This window comes from Tenebrio molitor, chromosome 4 (genome assembly GCF_963966145.1).
Source record: "Tenebrio molitor chromosome 4, icTenMoli1.1, whole genome shotgun sequence".
NCBI classification, from domain to species: domain Eukaryota; kingdom Metazoa; phylum Arthropoda; class Insecta; order Coleoptera; family Tenebrionidae; genus Tenebrio; species Tenebrio molitor.
This window is the reverse complement of record NC_091049.1, coordinates 13054455-13075379: the sequence shown is the minus strand read 5'-3', so window position 1 is coordinate 13075379 and position 20925 is coordinate 13054455. Positions and strand designations below refer to the sequence as shown.

Genomic DNA, 20925 nt, shown 5'->3' with positions numbered 1-20925 from the left:
GCGGATCATATTCGGGAGTAAGGTCAGCAAGTAAAAACGTTCCGATCCATTCATCGTCTACTTTCAATTTGACTGCGTTTAGACGATTCGAGTACGAGATGATCTGGTATACGTACTCTTCCATTGATTGACCTTAGTCGAGCCTGGTATCAGTTAGTGCACGCATCAGTACTATCCTGTTGTTTTGGCGTGCATCCTCGAAAGTGTGGGCGAGGTTGTTCCACGCATCCTTGGCCGTCGCTGCATCCTCTATGTGGATATAGATGTGCGACTCCTTGGCTAGCAAAATTCGGGAAGGCGCCTTCATGTTTTTGGTTTCGTCGGTGACTTCGCCGGTCACACATTTCCGTAGATCTTCGAGATGTAAAGCTGCTCGCATCGCGGACTTCCATGTATTATTGTTTTCTCGACCTCGAAGTTTTTCAAACGTTCCTTGGCGGCATGTTGCTCGTGAGCGTTCACAAAAGACGTCGGTTGCACAATTTCAAATTTTCGTAGCTCGGGCCCTCGTTTTTCTCTTGCGTGGTTGCCGGTCGTACGCGTGTTCAAGCGTTTTTTGGTCGTTCGCGTAATATGGCAGCGTGCATTCGATTTCGTGTCATTACGATCGCACTTTCGGAATTCAATGGAACGTGGCTCTCCACGAACTTACGCAAGAAGTGATCAACGTCGTCTTTGGTCACTTTGCGGGCCCAATTTAAAGAATAAATGTATTGTAGGCAAATGCCAATGCTATGATGCGAGTGCGAGGGAGATTACTCCCGCAGAGAGAGACAGCACACAAAAGTAATAATAATACTGATACTAATCAAATCACCAATCAATATAACACATCAGACTTGATGCAGTGTCAGGATGTCGTAATTTAGTAATTGTCAATAGATGAAATAATTGGGTGAACATTACGTTAACAATGGTGTCGTGGCGGCTTGAGTCGTGGATCGAGGTGATCGTGGTCTGCACATCGATCACAGGCTTACCTCCTGTAAAATAATAAAATGGGGTGGTGAGTAACCAGTTCGCTGAAAGTGTTGTGCGAGCACAGCCAACACATATTTACAATAATGAATCACACACGCCTTAAATATGGTACCATCGCAACGTCAACTCTTAATACCTTTGGTGATTGTCAAATATTATTACATATTCATTGAGCTCTAGTACTTTAGGTCATTATCAATTATTATTAACTTATTGAGCTCTGTCCGGGGTTATTAGGAGAAATGGGAAGGGTTCCTACAGAACCCTCTAGGACTCAGTCCTCATCTCAATAAACAACTGCAATCAAACGAGGCGCCCTGATAACACTCAGCGACCCTCAATCAATTGTGATCACCATCGCGACGAAGGTGTGCAATGAGTACAAGTACTCGCTCCGCCCGATACACGGATGAGCAGCCCTGATAACCCTCAGCGACTCACTCAATCTGTCTCACATCCACTGGCAGCTCCCCGGTCTCTGCCAGTCCAATAGATCACAATCAATTTCACACCACTAGCAGCTCCACGGTCTCTGCTAGTGTACAGTTGCCGGAAACAAAGGAAGGGTGGACAGTCTAATTAATTAGCTCGACATGTCGGGGCTCAATCATATCAAAGTTAGGAATCTCATCAACTGTCATTACAACTCTAATTAAATTAACAACATGATCACCATCAATGGTGAAAATAACATTATCATAATTAATTATAACTCACGAGCAGTCCTGATCTCAGTCAGCGACTCTCAATTAAATATTAATCGCGAGCAGTCCTGATCTCAGTCAGCGACTCTCAATTAATTATTATTATTAATCACGAGCGGTCCTGATCTCAGTCAGCAACCCTCAATTACTTGTAGATCACGGGCAGTCCTGACCCCAGTCAGCGACCCCCAATTAATTATAAAACATTTAAAGACTCACAACACTAATTGTATTTAATTATGGCCATGATCGTTATCAAAATCAATTATTAAACTAGGTAAACTCACCACAACACCAACAGAAACAGGTCACTCAGTGATACACTCACCTTATTGAATATTTTTACACCACAACAACTTCTGCAGGAAAATCGGGTTCAAAATAACGACAGCGATCGAGTTTTGTGCTGCACGACCGTTTACTCCGAACTTACTAACGCTTCCCTAACAAAGAATTCTAATCAGTATCAATCACGTAACGTGTAGCGTCTTAAAACTATGAACCAAAAAAGGAAACAAAAACGGAAAAATCACGGCCACACATTGCGCCGTCCTACAGTATGAGAAATAAAAAAGAGGCGTTTAAACATTTCCTTTTTTGTTATTTTTTTTATGTATGACAAAGACATTTAATTTTAATAACGTGTGTTTCCTCCACGAGCTCCTGTTAATGCAGTCATTCGCCTTGGCATGCTCCTGATGCTATTGTGAATCAACTCTTGAGGCAAATTGTCCCATTCTTCCAATAACATAGTTTACAGCGCTTGTGTAGTTTGGGGCGCAGGAATTGTGGCCCAACATGTCCCAGACATGTTCTATAGGCAGGGGCGCCGGCTTTTAGAAAACCTCATGGGTGCTCATGCTCATTTGATGACTCGAAAAAGTGGCGAAGTGTGAGAAGAGAAATGCACACTGATCGACCGACAAATAAATGTCCTACTTACATACTGCGTACTTAATTACTAATTATGTTTGATAAAAATATAAAATGAAACCATTATATAAAAATGAAACTAGTTTTTATTATCAAGAAATATTATAATTTATACGTAACCTACCTGTACCTACTAAATGAACACAACACAATATGTACTTGTACTGTACGATACTAAACTAATGAAGGTAGGTACAGTTGCGGCCGTTGAAAACTCAGACACTTTGACAACGCCAAACTTTTGGCTTTGTAAATGGTATTGAAAGTGACGTTTCTCAAAATGTCACTCAAACATTATCCACATTAATTTCTCTCGCAATGGCTCTTATACTCACACCGTCCCTCAGTCTAACACATTTTTGCAAATCAGATAATTGCGGCATTTCAAAAGTTACGCGCGATTTTGACTTAATATGTCAAATACTGACACTGACTTTATAATCCTGTTTACGCCAATCAAATTTCGAAATTTATACAGAGTGTTTAAATTTTTCCTGTCTGAGATTTCAACGGCCGCAACTGTACTATGGCGGACAAAAAATTTTGAACGACTTGTTATTCCTTTGACATATAAATGTAAAACTGGCTTTATGGTCGGCTAACCTCATTTTTTATTTTTGCCCTTCTTGTCATGTCACCAGTGACAGATTAGTCAATCATAGATTAACACAAAAATTTTGGTGTGCCTATGTCGGCTCACGAAGGGTGAACGTGGATGAATCTTAATCGTTTCGTCTTTGCCGTCGAAATTGCGAAAGTCGCTTCAGCCCCTAGGCTGGTATCATATCTTTAACTGATTTGCAATGAGAAATTATAAAAGAAACAATGTCTTCCACATTATTCAGTCTGACATGTTTCGTTTGTGTAATATCTAAAAGCATATTACGATGAAGAAGCACACGATCCACATCAAAGTCATCTCCGTAGAACTCTTTCACATAACTGCTGCTTGTATCATTTTGCTTGGTAAGAAATAGGTAGTTCAATGTTACTCAAGTGTGTCATAGCTAAGGCTGGGCAAAAGCATAATCGCATATTTCTTATTTTTGGGTATATTTAGTTAAAAATGATAAATTTATGTATTACATGACTTTTTTAGTTAAAAAAACTAAACTTTAGTTAGCATATTTTACATATTTTGGAGTTTTACAGCATAGGAGCATACGGGTTCCATATTTTGACATGAAAGAGCATATCTGAGCATATTTTCGTCATTTTTGTTGGAAATACCTAAAACGCCAACTTTATTGAAAATTTTAATTTTACTGGACGAACTCTCTCTTTTTCCTTGGAATTCCCTTATACCTGCTTACGTTGAATTGCTGACCTGCCGACTAATGTGGGTATCGGTACCTGGTACATAAGATTTTAACCTGGGGATTTCAAATGCGAAAACAAGGAAAAGAGTAAACCTTTCATTTGAAAGCGATGTTTAAATATTCAAACTATAGTTGTTAAAGGATTAGTACGATTATACGCTTCCGACTTAAGTGGTATTTTGATTTATTAAGCAAGTATGACCAGGAATTCCCTGAAAGGTAAAATATTTCATCCCTCTGTCTGCAAAATAAGTAGCGGGAGAATGTTATTTAACCGACACTTTGATGAGTGAAACTAGTTTCATGAAAACAGTGAATCTGTCTGCAAGTGAGAACAGAATTTTCTTTCATAATGCCAAAAGTCGCTAGTTCAAAAACTGACCTCATTACAGCGTGGGTTAGAGCATATAGCTGTTTTAAATACGATGGTAGTGTCGTGTTTTGTGTCATCTGTGAAAAAAAGGTATGTGTGTCCAATGTTTGTTTTTTTTTTTAATTTTTCTTACATTATGAAAATGTTTTCATATATTAATCATAATTCATAATCTTAAATATATACAATATTTTTCATGTTAATAATCTATAATTATTTTTTTGGAAAATATTAAATAAACAAAATTTTAAATATCATTTTTACATTACATTATCATTAGTCGAAAATATATTTGTATAATTTTTTAAAATTTTAGAAATTCTTTTCTTTTAATCAAAAATGTTTTTTTTTAATGTGATAATCTGATGATCAAAATAGTAAATACAGTTAAAAACAACTGTAAAAGCATTTAATTCACTTAATTACCGATATATGTTTGTAGATAAATTAAACTTGTTACAGATAAACGTTAGTAAAAAGTTTCAACTAGATCAGCACATTAATACATCGTTGCATCGAGAACGAAAAGATGTTGGACAAAATTCTAAACAACAATTGTTACCTAGTTGCATCAACCAAAAAGAACACGTTGACAGTTTCAATGAAGAATTATGCCGCATGATGATTTCATGCAATATTCCATTGCATAATTTAGACACACCAGTTTTTAGAAATTTTTTAGAAAAATACACGAAAGAGAAGGTGCTTTCAAGGAGAACTATTTCACGAAAGTGTGTATCCAAATTATACGAAGAAAATCTTCAGAAAATCAGAAATTTGGTGGGAGACAATTATATCTGGTTCAGCGTCGATGAAACAACTGATGCAAATGGCCGATATATCGCTAATTTTATTGTGGGTATTTTAAATGGTGAACCATCGCCTAGTCATTTAATTGCGGTGAAGGAGCTAGAAAAAACTAACCATCTAACAATTTCGAGATTTGTGAACGAAACTTTGGCAATGCTGTTTTTACCTGGTCAATTGCCCTACGAGAAGGTGTTATACATGGTTACAGATGGTGCAGCATATATGGTGAAAGCAAGTCAAAATTTGAAAATTTTTTTCCCAAACCTTCTCCATGTCACATGCATGGCACATGCAATGAACCGCGTTGCTGAAACTGTTAGAGAAGCATTTCCTTTAGTAAACAAATTAATTAATGGCGGGAAAAAAGTGTTTTTGAAGGCGCCAAGTCGAGTACAAGTTTATAAAGAAATGATGGAAAATATTCCTCTTCCACCACAACCTATCCTAACTAGATGGGGAACATGGATTGAGGCAGCATTGTTTTACGCAGAGCATATTGGAAAATTCAAAAATGTAGTCCAAAGCTTTGATGCAGCCTCCAGTCAGTGTATAGCAGATTGTCAACAACTTTTTGCAAAATCGGAATTAATTGTTCAATTAAATTTTATTAAAGCTAATTTTAGCAAAATTCCAATTATTTTAAAAAAATTAGAAGAGCAAAATCTTCTTCTATCAGAGTCAATCTCATTAGTGGAAGATTTTCGTGATTGTATGAAATTGTCAGTTAATGTCGTATGTTCACGCATATTAGAAAAACTGAATTCGTTATTAACAAAAAATAGTGATTTAGCTTTATTGCAGTATGTTCGAAATGTGATTGATGGACAAACACCAAACGATGTAATAATTAGAAACCAGATTGTTTTAGAAAAATCTTACTTATTTAAATATTGCCCCATTACTTCATGTGACGTTGAAAGGAGTTTTTCACGGTATAAAAATTTACTAGAAGACAATAGAAGAAGTTTTCTCCTTGAAAATCTTGAAAGGCACATGATTATTTATTGTAATAATTTTGTTTAGTTAATTATATTGCTTTCATTTTTTTGTAAACATAATATTTTAGGTTAAATGTGTACTTATATTGTATTTTTTTTTGGTTCAATAGTAAAAATAAATATGTAAAATAACATTAAAACTGTTTTTGTTTATTTTTAGCATTATACAGAGTGTCCCCAAAAAAGAAGACGAGTCCATAACTCCGTTATTTATCGGAAGATTTTAATTATCTGTACACCAAATTAAATGGTTGTTAATAGGCTACAAAATGGCTTAATAAATTTAAGTATAGCCCCATGGGTTTCAAGGGTAAACTGTCAAAATATTTTTTTTCAAATGGGATTACATATTTTTTTTTAGTAATTCTGATAGAGATTTTTATTCTGAAAACAACAGTGTATCACAAGTATACACTTAAATACCAAAAATTAAAAAAAAAAAATGTAAAAAACACTAATATCGTCTATGTTCCATTTTGCGCTAAACATTGGCGGCATATCTGTGCAATCCCACATGTTATTATTTGTCATTTGTTTTTCCAGCTACGTTAATTTGGTTATTACATTGTAACGCAATGTATTTTGATAGCTTTTCGCTTGGTGCTCGTCATTTGTTTCAAAAGTTAGTGTTATTTTTTTTATGTGAAGTTATACTTGTAATACATTGTTGTTTTCAGAATTAAAATCTCTATCAGAATTACTAAAAAAAAGTATGTGATCCCATTTAAAAAAAATATTTTGACAGTTTAGTCTTGAAGTCCTTGGAGCTATACGTGAATTTATTAAGCCGTTTTGTAGCCTATTAACAACCATTTAATTTGGTGTATAGATAATTAAAATCCTCCGATAAATAAGGGAGCTATGGACTCGTCTTTTTTTTTTGGGACACCCTGTATATTGTTGTTTCTAAATACTGCGGAAAGAATAAGGCCCATCAAGTTGATGTCGTCCGTTTAACGTAAAGTGATCGCTGCTTGTAATTACGTAGTTGAATACACTTTTTTGAAAACTTATAATAGATTATTAATTATCTCTATACTTTAATAAGAAAGTGTGCTGGGTCGTTTGCTTTTTTGTGGCAATAAAATATAGGTAACGTAACCCTCAATTACTTGTAGATCACGGGCAGTCCTGACCCCAGTCAGCGACCCCCAATTAATTATAAAACATTTAAAGACTCACAACACTAATTGTATTTAATTATGGCCATGATCGTTATCAAAATCAATTATTAAACTAGGTAAACTCACCACAACACCAACAGAAACAGGTCACTCAGTGATACACTCACCTTATTGAATATTTTTACACCACAACAACTTCTGCAGGAAAATCGGGTTCAAAATAACGACAGCGATCGAGTTTTGTGCTGCACGACCGTTTACTCCGAACTTACTAACGCTTCCCTAACAAAGAATTCTAATCAGTATCAATCACGTAACGTGTAGCGTCTTAAAACTATGAACCAAAAAAGGAAACAAAAACGGAAAAATCACGGCCACACATTGCGCCGTCCTACAGTATGAGAAATAAAAAAGAGGCGTTTAAACATTTCCTTTTTTGTTATTTTTTTTATGTATGACAAAGACATTTAATTTTAATAACGTGTGTTTCCTCCACGAGCTCCTGTTAATGCAGTCATTCGCCTTGGCATGCTCCTGATGCTATTGTGAATCAACTCTTGAGGCAAATTGTCCCATTCTTCCAATAACATAGTTTACAGCGCTTGTGTAGTTTGGGGCGCAGGAATTGTGGCCCAACATGTCCCAGACATGTTCTATAGGCAGGGGCGCCGGCTTTTAGAAAACCTCATGGGTGCTCATGCTCATTTGATGACTCGAAAAAGTGGCGAAGTGTGAGAAGAGAAATGCACACTGATCGACCGACAAATAAATGTCCTACTTACATACTGCGTACTTAATTACTAATTATGTTTGATAAAAATATAAAATGAAACCATTATATAAAAATGAAACTAGTTTTTATTATCAAGAAATATTATAATTTATACGTAACCTACCTGTACCTACTAAATGAACACAACACAATATGTACTTGTACTGTACGATACTAAACTAATGAAGGTAGGTACAGTTGCGGCCGTTGAAAACTCAGACACTTTGACAACGCCAAACTTTTGGCTTTGTAAATGGTATTGAAAGTGACGTTTCTCAAAATGTCACTCAAACATTATCCACATTAATTTCTCTCGCAATGGCTCTTATACTCACACCGTCCCTCAGTCTAACACATTTTTGCAAATCAGATAATTGCGGCATTTCAAAAGTTACGCGCGATTTTGACTTAATATGTCAAATACTGACACTGACTTTATAATCCTGTTTACGCCAATCAAATTTCGAAATTTATACAGAGTGTTTAAATTTTTCCTGTCTGAGATTTCAACGGCCGCAACTGTACTATGGCGGACAAAAAATTTTGAACGACTTGTTATTCCTTTGACATATAAATGTAAAACTGGCTTTATGGTCGGCTAACCTCATTTTTTATTTTTGCCCTTCTTGTCATGTCACCAGTGACAGATTAGTCAATCATAGATTAACACAAAAATTTTGGTGTGCCTATGTCGGCTCACGAAGGGTGAACGTGGATGAATCTTAATCGTTTCGTCTTTGCCGTCGAAATTGCGAAAGTCGCTTCAGCCCCTAGGCTGGTATCATATCTTTAACTGATTTGCAATGAGAAATTATAAAAGAAACAATGTCTTCCACATTATTCAGTCTGACATGTTTCGTTTGTGTAATATCTAAAAGCATATTACGATGAAGAAGCACACGATCCACATCAAAGTCATCTCCGTAGAACTCTTTCACATAACTGCTGCTTGTATCATTTTGCTTGGTAAGAAATAGGTAGTTCAATGTTACTCAAGTGTGTCATAGCTAAGGCTGGGCAAAAGCATAATCGCATATTTCTTATTTTTGGGTATATTTAGTTAAAAATGATAAATTTATGTATTACATGACTTTTTTAGTTAAAAAAACTAAACTTTAGTTAGCATATTTTACATATTTTGGAGTTTTACAGCATAGGAGCATACGGGTTCCATATTTTGACATGAAAGAGCATATCTGAGCATATTTTCGTCATTTTTGTTGGAAATACCTAAAACGCCAACTTTATTGAAAATTTTAATTTTACTGGACGAACTCTCTCTTTTTCCTTGGAATTCCCTTATACCTGCTTACGTTGAATTGCTGACCTGCCGACTAATGTGGGTATCGGTACCTGGTACATAAGATTTTAACCTGGGGATTTCAAATGCGAAAACAAGGAAAAGAGTAAACCTTTCATTTGAAAGCGATGTTTAAATATTCAAACTATAGTTGTTAAAGGATTAGTACGATTATACGCTTCCGACTTAAGTGGTATTTTGATTTATTAAGCAAGTATGACCAGGAATTCCCTGAAAGGTAAAATATTTCATCCCTCTGTCTGCAAAATAAGTAGCGGGAGAATGTTATTTAACCGACACTTTGATGAGTGAAACTAGTTTCATGAAAACAGTGAATCTGTCTGCAAGTGAGAACAGAATTTTCTTTCATAATGCCAAAAGTCGCTAGTTCAAAAACTGACCTCATTACAGCGTGGGTTAGAGCATATAGCTGTTTTAAATACGATGGTAGTGTCGTGTTTTGTGTCATCTGTGAAAAAAAGGTATGTGTGTCCAATGTTTGTTTTTTTTTTTAATTTTTCTTACATTATGAAAATGTTTTCATATATTAATCATAATTCATAATCTTAAATATATACAATATTTTTCATGTTAATAATCTATAATTATTTTTTTGGAAAATATTAAATAAACAAAATTTTAAATATCATTTTTACATTACATTATCATTAGTCGAAAATATATTTGTATAATTTTTTAAAATTTTAGAAATTCTTTTCTTTTAATCAAAAATGTTTTTTTTTAATGTGATAATCTGATGATCAAAATAGTAAATACAGTTAAAAACAACTGTAAAAGCATTTAATTCACTTAATTACCGATATATGTTTGTAGATAAATTAAACTTGTTACAGATAAACGTTAGTAAAAAGTTTCAACTAGATCAGCACATTAATACATCGTTGCATCGAGAACGAAAAGATGTTGGACAAAATTCTAAACAACAATTGTTACCTAGTTGCATCAACCAAAAAGAACACGTTGACAGTTTCAATGAAGAATTATGCCGCATGATGATTTCATGCAATATTCCATTGCATAATTTAGACACACCAGTTTTTAGAAATTTTTTAGAAAAATACACGAAAGAGAAGGTGCTTTCAAGGAGAACTATTTCACGAAAGTGTGTATCCAAATTATACGAAGAAAATCTTCAGAAAATCAGAAATTTGGTGGGAGACAATTATATCTGGTTCAGCGTCGATGAAACAACTGATGCAAATGGCCGATATATCGCTAATTTTATTGTGGGTATTTTAAATGGTGAACCATCGCCTAGTCATTTAATTGCGGTGAAGGAGCTAGAAAAAACTAACCATCTAACAATTTCGAGATTTGTGAACGAAACTTTGGCAATGCTGTTTTTACCTGGTCAATTGCCCTACGAGAAGGTGTTATACATGGTTACAGATGGTGCAGCATATATGGTGAAAGCAGGTCAAAATTTGAAAATTTTTTTCCCAAACCTTCTCCATGTCACATGCATGGCACATGCAATGAACCGCGTTGCTGAAACTGTTAGAGAAGCATTTCCTTTAGTAAACAAATTAATTAATGGCGGGAAAAAAGTGTTTTTGAAGGCGCCAAGTCGAGTACAAGTTTATAAAGAAATGATGGAAAATATTCCTCTTCCACCACAACCTATCCTAACTAGATGGGGAACATGGATTGAGGCAGCATTGTTTTACGCAGAGCATATTGGAAAATTCAAAAATGTAGTCCAAAGCTTTGATGCAGCCTCCAGTCAGTGTATAGCAGATTGTCAACAACTTTTTGCAAAATCGGAATTAATTGTTCAATTAAATTTTATTAAAGCTAATTTTAGCAAAATTCCAATTATTTTAAAAAAATTAGAAGAGCAAAATCTTCTTCTATCAGAGTCAATCTCATTAGTGGAAGATTTTCGTGATTGTATGAAATTGTCAGTTAATGTCGTATGTTCACGCATATTAGAAAAACTGAATTCGTTATTAACAAAAAATAGTGATTTAGCTTTATTGCAGTATGTTCGAAATGTGATTGATGGACAAACACCAAACGATGTAATAATTAGAAACCAGATTGTTTTAGAAAAATCTTACTTATTTAAATATTGCCCCATTACTTCATGTGACGTTGAAAGGAGTTTTTCACGGTATAAAAATTTACTAGAAGACAATAGAAGAAGTTTTCTCCTTGAAAATCTTGAAAGGCACATGATTATTTATTGTAATAATTTTGTTTAGTTAATTATATTGCTTTCATTTTTTTGTAAACATAATATTTTAGGTTAAATGTGTACTTATATTGTATTTTTTTTTGGTTCAATAGTAAAAATAAATATGTAAAATAACATTAAAACTGTTTTTGTTTATTTTTAGCATTATACAGAGTGTCCCCAAAAAAGAAGACGAGTCCATAACTCCGTTATTTATCGGAAGATTTTAATTATCTGTACACCAAATTAAATGGTTGTTAATAGGCTACAAAATGGCTTAATAAATTTAAGTATAGCCCCATGGGTTTCAAGGGTAAACTGTCAAAATATTTTTTTTCAAATGGGATTACATATTTTTTTTTAGTAATTCTGATAGAGATTTTTATTCTGAAAACAACAGTGTATCACAAGTATACACTTAAATACCAAAAATTAAAAAAAAAAAATGTAAAAAACACTAATATCGTCTATGTTCCATTTTGCGCTAAACATTGGCGGCATATCTGTGCAATCCCACATGTTATTATTTGTCATTTGTTTTTCCAGCTACGTTAATTTGGTTATTACATTGTAACGCAATGTATTTTGATAGCTTTTCGCTTGGTGCTCGTCATTTGTTTCAAAAGTTAGTGTTATTTTTTTTATGTGAAGTTATACTTGTAATACATTGTTGTTTTCAGAATTAAAATCTCTATCAGAATTACTAAAAAAAAGTATGTGATCCCATTTAAAAAAAATATTTTGACAGTTTAGTCTTGAAGTCCTTGGAGCTATACGTGAATTTATTAAGCCGTTTTGTAGCCTATTAACAACCATTTAATTTGGTGTATAGATAATTAAAATCCTCCGATAAATAAGGGAGCTATGGACTCGTCTTTTTTTTTTGGGACACCCTGTATATTGTTGTTTCTAAATACTGCGGAAAGAATAAGGCCCATCAAGTTGATGTCGTCCGTTTAACGTAAAGTGATCGCTGCTTGTAATTACGTAGTTGAATACACTTTTTTGAAAACTTATAATAGATTATTAATTATCTCTATACTTTAATAAGAAAGTGTGCTGGGTCGTTTGCTTTTTTGTGGCAATAAAATATAGGTAACGTAACATCATGTACGAGCTTTACAAGTTTTGGCATATAATGTACATAATACGTCACAATATCCATATTTGAAGGCATATTTTAGAGTTATCCGGCATATTTTAGAGTTATGCAGCATATTTAGCTCCATAAAATAGTAATTTTTTACGGCATATAATGTGCATATAATGACCAATTTTTACGGCATATTTGCCCAGCCTTAGTCATAGCATTTTTAGTAAAGCGTTGTTCAATACAGCCCACGACTTTATCTAATACTTCAAAAACCACTGCGCTAAACGGGTCGTCGGGTAATGAAAAAACGCCCATCCCTAAAAGGCGATTACTGATCTGTTTCTTGATGTCTATTCTCAGGGGTGCTCGGCACCCACTGTTTATTTCTCATGGGTGCTCGAGCACCCACGGAGTCGGCGCCCCTGTCTATAGGATTCATGTCTGGAAACCTAGCAGGCCAGTCCCCTGTCTCGGTTAAAAAGTTTGTTACGCAGCGAGCGATGTGCGGGCGAGCATGGTCCTGCATTGAAATGAAGTTTTCCCCAATATGTGGAGCAAAAGGTACCACATGATCTTGTAAAATGTTTGTTAGAGGAGACCGGGGCAAGTTGTAACAGTTTTTGTTTTTTTGACCATTAACTTCACATTTTTTGTTTAAATAGGTTTAATATTTGAAGGGTCGGCCATAACAACATTGTAACCTACCAAGTCATACTTTGCGTAAAACGAAGAAAAACATTTTAAGACCAATTTTTATCAATATTCAACGTTTTTATTTAATTGGCTAGTTCATAACAAGTATAAAAACCTAAATTGAACATTTGACTCTCGCATGATAGTGTTAGAACATAACAACATTAAGAAATAGACAATTTCCCTGTAACAACGTTCAATATCCAGCGCACATACAACGTTGTTATTTTTGAAGAATGCCTTCCTCGAACAACGAACTGATTTATGTAACACTTTTTAAGTTATGATAGAATTCCCTGTACTCCAAAGGGATGTACTGGCACATATCTTTCAAATTTTCGATTTTTTCTTTCTTGATTGGATGCGGTTCTTTGTAAATGGCCTGTAGTTTACTTACATCCTTCACGGACAAGGAAGTAATGTTTTTCTTGCGTTGTATCATAGAAAATGTGTTCCATGGCTGAATAACATTATGTGATTTTCTTATCCTCAAAGTACTGATATCATCAGATGTAAGTTGTATCCAAACTCCCTCTGTTATTTTGCAATTTGGATCCTTTCATAATTCTTATTCGGCAGGGAAGAAGTCCTTGAAGAATGTCTGGTGCATGTTTATTACTTTAAATGGATGTTCTCTGTTTGCTTCTGCAATAACTTTGGCCCATTGTTCAGGAATATATACCTACTTAAGATTTCGTTTTTTGTTTTTCAATGAGTGCGAAATCCCGATCGCATGGAAGAAAACTGTGACCACTCGTGAGAAATTTCTGGTCAACTTGCGTAAAATATTTGGATAAAATAAGTAGTCGAAAGAGTGTTAGCATCTTCCAATTATTGTTTTGTCCAACAACGCATCGATCAGCCATACTATAAGTTTTCTATCTTTGCCTGGTTGTAATGGATTAAATGTTTCAGTAATATACAGGCTTATTCTAAATGATTGTAGTCGAAGTAGGCCATGCCCATGTTATTACATTTTTGCCGCTTTCATGTGAACTGAACTGTCAGTTTTGTCGCTGTCACTGTCATTTTTTAGGTGAAAAGTGCGGTGATGAGATTTTTGTTTATTTGTGTTAAATTAACGACTGAATCCAGAAATATTGATTTGTTTTGCACCCAATTTAACTTCTGTGTGTGAACGGTGTGTACTCACTTATTCACATCATTTTGATGTTTTTTATGTGGAGCGGCAACCATAAATTTTACATTCAGTTTTCACGCCTACCATCATTTAGAATAACCCTGTAGTAATAATTCTGAAGCAATCTCTGTCGATGCCCCATGTGTGATCGCTTCATGTCACAGCTGCATATAGTACGAGATCCCACTGCATGATTTCTACGTTCATCTGTTTTTTAATCAAAATACAATTTTTATAGATAATTAACTTTTCAAGTTCTTTACACATCTCTCTTTGAAATGAATTATAATTTATGTAAAAAACAAGTGAACGAACCTGTTTGGAAAAAATTAATTAATTTAATTTTAATTAAAAAATACTTGCGGCCATATTTTGATAGGCAACCCTGCAGAAACATATTTCTCTATTCATAATTATCTATAATAATGGTATTTTGATTAAAAAACAGATGAACGTAGAAATCATGCAGTGGGATCTTAGACTAATAGTAGCGTTCTGCTTGCCCATATCATGCACTGCATAATTATATCGTGTGTTCCACAAAAAACTCACTCGCAGCAAGCCATGACAAAAGTGAAGTATGTCTTAGTACCAGATGTGAAATGAACTACTAAAGTAAATTTATAGGTTATCTGTCACAACTCACAATATAATGAAAATTTGTAAGTAACAAATGAACTACTTCCAATGATCCTAAAATCGACATGACCAGTCTATCTATCTCTATAGTCATGGCTTACTGCAAGTGAGTTTTTATTGGAACACAGGATACGTTGAATATAGGCGTTGATAAAAGATGGACGAATGGGTCAACGTCGGGCAAAATAATACCTGTTGTAAATCCGTGCATAGGCTGACTACATTGGGATTATTCTTTGCCACTTCAGTATCTGTTCTCAAACTTGTATATCCTGCTCTCGTTTATGATTGTTTGTTTTTCATTTTCATTTTGTGTACAACACGGTTTGATGAACATTTTGTCGCAATACGAGCAAGTATCGGATCTTGGAAGCCCAAATCTTAGATTGAATATATCTTTGAAAGCAGCAGAATAGGTTCTACAGGAAGACATTTTTTAGAAGACTCCTTTCTGCAATAATGATTTTCTTGTAATGGTAAGGACTTATGTTATTACAAATTTTATCAATATCTGGATTTTGAACCTTTTTTGAACGGTTTTCATGTTTGCCTATCTGGTCCTCCACATTCCTTTTACATTTCATTTTGTCAAGAAGGCATTGTATTCTTCGTTGAGTGATTCCAAATATTTTACTCACGGTTTTCTTGCAAACATTTTCATTATTCACTGTATACTTGACAGTACATTGTCTGCGACTTATATTTTCTGCTACTGTTCTTCTACAGAGTGATCAACAAGGACTGAAGCTGTTGGCAACAATGACAACATGATAAAAATTTCAGTGAAGTTGGTAGCATTACATTTTCAGTTGTCAATTTTGACGGGCAAATTCAAACTTCAAAAGCAAGTGTCATTTTTGTATCAATTTATTAATTAAAATGGTTTTTACACTAGAGCAAGACATTTTTATTGGTATGGCGTACTTTCGGACTGGAAATTTTGATGCTGCCAACGGTTGGCAGTATTCCACGGACCACGGACGATGCATTTCACCAATTTCAACAAATGTTCCCCGAGCCAGTTGTTACCTTAGTTGCGTTTAGGCAGCATTGCACGAGATTGGTGCAACGTTACCTGCAAACAGGTGATGTGAAAGAGGCAAAACCTACAGGTAGAACATCTACACACACAGAAGATGTAGTCGAGAAAGTTCGAGGTAGAATGGAACAAAGCCCTCGAAACTCAATGCGAAAACTTTCACTCCACTTCTTATTTAAAACACATATACGTTCCGTATGTCCACCAAACGACCAAATGCGGTGAGTTCGATTTTGACAGCGGTTGTTGTCGGTTGATTCGGTTTTGTTCTAAGTATCGGGAGGGCGTGACGGCGATGGTTGGTTAAAGCGGTGGTGGGGTTAATAAACTGTTAAACTGTTAAACTGAATATTCACTATTAGGAACAGATCAAAATTAACATTGAGAAAAATCATAACAGATTATATAATATACAAAAAAAAAGAACAACAAAAAATGGCAAGTTACAATACCAATGATAAAAAAAGTAGAAACAAACTCTTAAGACTAAAAACAATAATTTGAAAAATATTTCCAACAAAATCGTTAATTTAAATGAAAATTTACTACACTACTAAAAATAATACTCAAAAAATCACATTGCACAAATATTTTTGGTACAATAAGGAATTTCTATTATTAATCACATTTCCTAACATTTTCTTGGAACCACTGGAACATCCTTTCCCTTTGTTCCATTCGTTCCTTATGACGCTTTTGTTTATTTTGATCTATTTCGTATGAAGAAATTGATTTGGATAGTCTTTTTTTCCCACTCGGAGAAAATTTTTCTTGGATCCCATCCTTTACAGCCTTTTGGTTCTCTGCCTCATTGCCACTACTCCTCTTTCCACCACTACTGCTAGAAACTGTTAGCACAGGGTTGAAATGTGGATCGTGAAAATAAATTTCATGCATTTCATCGAAAAAAAACCAATGCGTGGGTGCACCACCAGTACCTTTATTGCCGGTTCCTTTTTTCTCATAAGTTTTTTTCAAATTTCTCCATTTTTCATCACATTTGAGCCCTGATTTATAGATCTTGTGTTCACGCAGGGCATGACTAATTAAGTTCCACACTTCTTTTTTATTATATCTGGGAGACTTAAATTTTTCTTTGTGTTCATTGTATGTTACAATCAACAACCTGATGGCATTTTCTGACCACCCAACAGTCTCAGTTGGTGTAGTCTCATTAAGAACATGGTGCTCAGGTGTACTAACCGGACTTGAGCAACTTGGTAATAATTGTGATGAATGCTGATTATCGATTGCAGACTTATTTAAAGGCGCTCTTGTCCCCCAAACTAAGCAACTTTTTTCATCGATTTGAATTTTGTTAAAGACAGAGAAGCAATAGTGGCTGTCCCCTACATTGTGGGACATCATCTGCGTGAAGGTGCCCAGTTCAGTCGCACAGTGCCCACAATGGAGTACTTTCAACTATAAAAAGCAATATTAATGATTATTTTAGTACTACCTATGTAAAATACATACCCCCAAAGCATCCATCATGAAGTTCTTATTGACCTTTATTATGCATCACAAGTAACAGTCAGTTGACGGTATTTTGAGTTTTGACACTGTTGACAACCTACTTACCGCTTCTACCGCGTTGCAAAGTCGGTCGTTTGGTTGACAATTAATCTACCAACCTACCAGATACCGAGTTGACAGTTACGGGACGCAGAACCAGTATTTTGGTCATCCTGGTTAACATACGGAACGTATATTTAGATACGTTATCCTCAGCCTCTAATTAATCCCCTTTTTAGGTCCGATGGAAAATCTCAGGTTACATATGTTCTGTTTTTCTTGTTAAAGCTATTCTTAACGGACGAACAGCATGCTTTTTAGTAATGTTGCTACTATTGAAACTGTCAAACAAATCGTTTATATCGTGTGCAAACTCGGCGGTGTCGATTGCTTCGGAAGAAAGTCCGGTATTTTGAGCTATCATAGTTTCAATAGCCGCAGCCATTGTACTCGTATTAAAGGTAATTTGAATAGAGAAGAACCTGTCACGTGATATGCGTAAGAGACGAAATTTGGTCGGACTCGGGCGGACTAGTCCATTTCTTTCTGCAGGGGGAGGTGACGACTCAGGTGCGCACTTCCGCAGGTGTGGCGTCATTTACTTTCATCAAGAAGATAACATTACCGAATTTTCCTAAAAGTCTGAAACAGTCGAGTTTGGTCAAAACGAAACGCCGAAATTAAATGACAAAATTTGGCCACCTTGTTATCTCTCTACTTAATTGTGTACCTCGCCAAAACGTTTCCGATGGATTTAAGTAAATGAGGCGCATCATACAGTGACACAGTTTTCTGTTGGTTGACAGAAAACAAAGGTTCTTCAGTATCATAGCTGCTTTCCTTTTTCAATAATTTTAGGGCTCCCCTGTTCGTGGGACCGTGATCCCTGCTCGTACACAGTACAGGCAACTATAATTCCTATTATCTGCAACTGTTCAATTATTTCACGAATTAGATAGCTTAAATCCTTACTTTTAATGCTATCTTTTGCAAAATAATATGCCACGGGCTGCTTCCAACCTGAATGAATACTTTGAACCATAAATACTAACGCATGGTTAGCACAACTGTTTGTTCGGCCTAAGGTAGTGTTACGTTATACGTATATTACTCTCCCGAAACTGGGCAATCCTGTTACCGGTAACAAATCCGTACTGTTTAGGGGTATAACGAACAGGTCGTGGGCTTCGAGTCGGTTTACAATGCGAATCACAAGTATCGTCGACTCAGGCTGAAAATGATGAAAACTGCCCGGAGTACGGGAAATGACACACAGAAATTCGTGGAGAAGTTTTTATTCGCAGCTTGTTACGTGCAATGGTTTTGTACAAGACCAGGACAATAATGAAAATGAACCCTAGAAGTATACAATTCTAATCTAGTACAACTCAGCAATATGTACAATCTGCAAAACTCCACGAAATAAAACCTAAACAATTCTGTAAAATTAACACAAACTTTCCCTATTCTGACCCGGACAAGACGAAAACTAAATGTTTTACGAGCGTCCCTGTTCTGACATGAACTAAACGTGCAAACGTTTTGAACTCCGAGTTGACAGCAAGTGGCAAAACTACAAGGGGGTGGAAGGCCGAATCCTTTTGCGGAAGCTAAACGACTACACCGCCCTCCGGTGAGGGTTAGGACGTCGAGCTCTTCCTCCTTTTCTTCAGCGAGTGTCGGATTTACTGCTGGTCGACAGCTGGAGTCGTCAACGGCGCATCGCGGACTCCACTACGTCGTCACGTCCGGCATCCGTCAGTTCGACCACGCTAATGAGATAGCGTTAATCCGACCCTTCAGTTCGACCACGACCTCGCTGCCGAGGGATTGGGAGATTAAACCAGTGATTCTTAGAAAATTATAATTACACTAACAGGTGCTAGAAAATGGCAGGTTTGCTTATTATCTTTAGTCAAGATCTAGGGATATTATTGAAAAAGACACCAAAATAATTTCAAAAATATATCACATTTTATTGCATTTTATGAAAGAAATATTTTTACAGTTCGTTAAAATACATTTACAGAATAATACAACTGTACAGAATGATTGGTAATATAGGAATAATTGGATACTTATTCTAAATGTAAATGTAAACAATCTAGGGTAAATAGTAGAAAGATAATTTTTTAACAAAATTTAATCTACTCAAATTTCCTGATTTATATAGTTCAATTGTCGTTTTAATAAATTCTTGCTTTTTCTTGGTGTTACATCTAAGTTTCTTTACACTACGTTGGGCAGAATTAATTTTAACATAGGTTTCTGCTTGAAAATTGAGCAAAATATCTAAAAGGCAAAAATATTTGGATGCGAAGAATAAAAGTTGCTGTTGAATTTATTGTGAAAAGATTCACATGAATTAGTTGTTCGGTGCATGGAATCTGTAGTAGAAGTCCACATACTTGGAGGAAAAATCGATTCATCATCAATGTAGTTTTCTACTACGTAGTCACAGAATTGTGTAACTCTGTGGTCTAAGGGAATCTGAGAATATAGTTCATCAGAAAAAAAATCTCCAATTTCTACAGCTTCCAGATAGTGCATTCCGAAGAACAACCTCAAAAAAGCACCAACATCTGAATTTTTATTTTTATAATCAGATGCTAAACCTAAACTCTGAATTTTCCTGTACCAGGACTGACACAGATGAAATCTGCAGCCTGTGATTTCGGTTTCAGGCCACACTAATGAACATGCACTATGAATTGCTTGCTCAAAGTCGATAACAATCTTTGAATGTTTAAAAACGAATTCATCAGATTCACACCTTTCGATGATTTTTTTAAATAGCTCCGCGTAAGTGACAGTTCTCTTGTCAGGTAATAAACAAAATACAACGGATATGTAATAACCATTTCTAAAAGCTTGAATTGTAAACATTTGACAAAAAAACTTTGTACAGAACTGAAAAGTTCCATCCATGTAAATTGTGTCGCTAGAGCACACCCCTTTCGTGGTCGAACTGAAGGGTGGGATTAAACTTGCCAGGGGAGGATGGGAGGGGCAGACGTAAATTCCTCCGATTTCAACCCTCAAACATGTAAGTTGCTCCGAAGGATTAACCCTAGCCTTTCTGGAATGTGGCAAATTGCTCCGGTGGTCTGTTCGGTACCTGAGAGGATTACCCCTTCAGTAGGCGCTTATTATTTTGACACACGAGTAGGCATGTATTTATTTTTTCTATCACAAATTGATTTCTTATAATTAGTACAGTTGCGAGCAATAAATCTTAGTCGTCAATGTCATTCTTTGACGCAATAGAAAATGCTCTATTGTGAAACATTAATA

General features: G+C 35.3%; 1 long non-coding RNA gene across 1 annotated transcript; it reads right to left on the bottom strand.

Moving 5' to 3' along the window:
* Positions 1-15928: 15928 nt before the first annotated feature.
* LOC138129138 (uncharacterized) lies at positions 15929-16282 on the bottom strand. Its single transcript, XR_011159109.1, has 2 exons — positions 16209-16282; positions 15929-16152 (listed from the first exon to the last, which is right to left on the bottom strand). It is a non-coding gene; the product is annotated as an uncharacterized lncRNA (long non-coding RNA).
* Positions 16283-20925: the final 4643 nt, after the last annotated feature.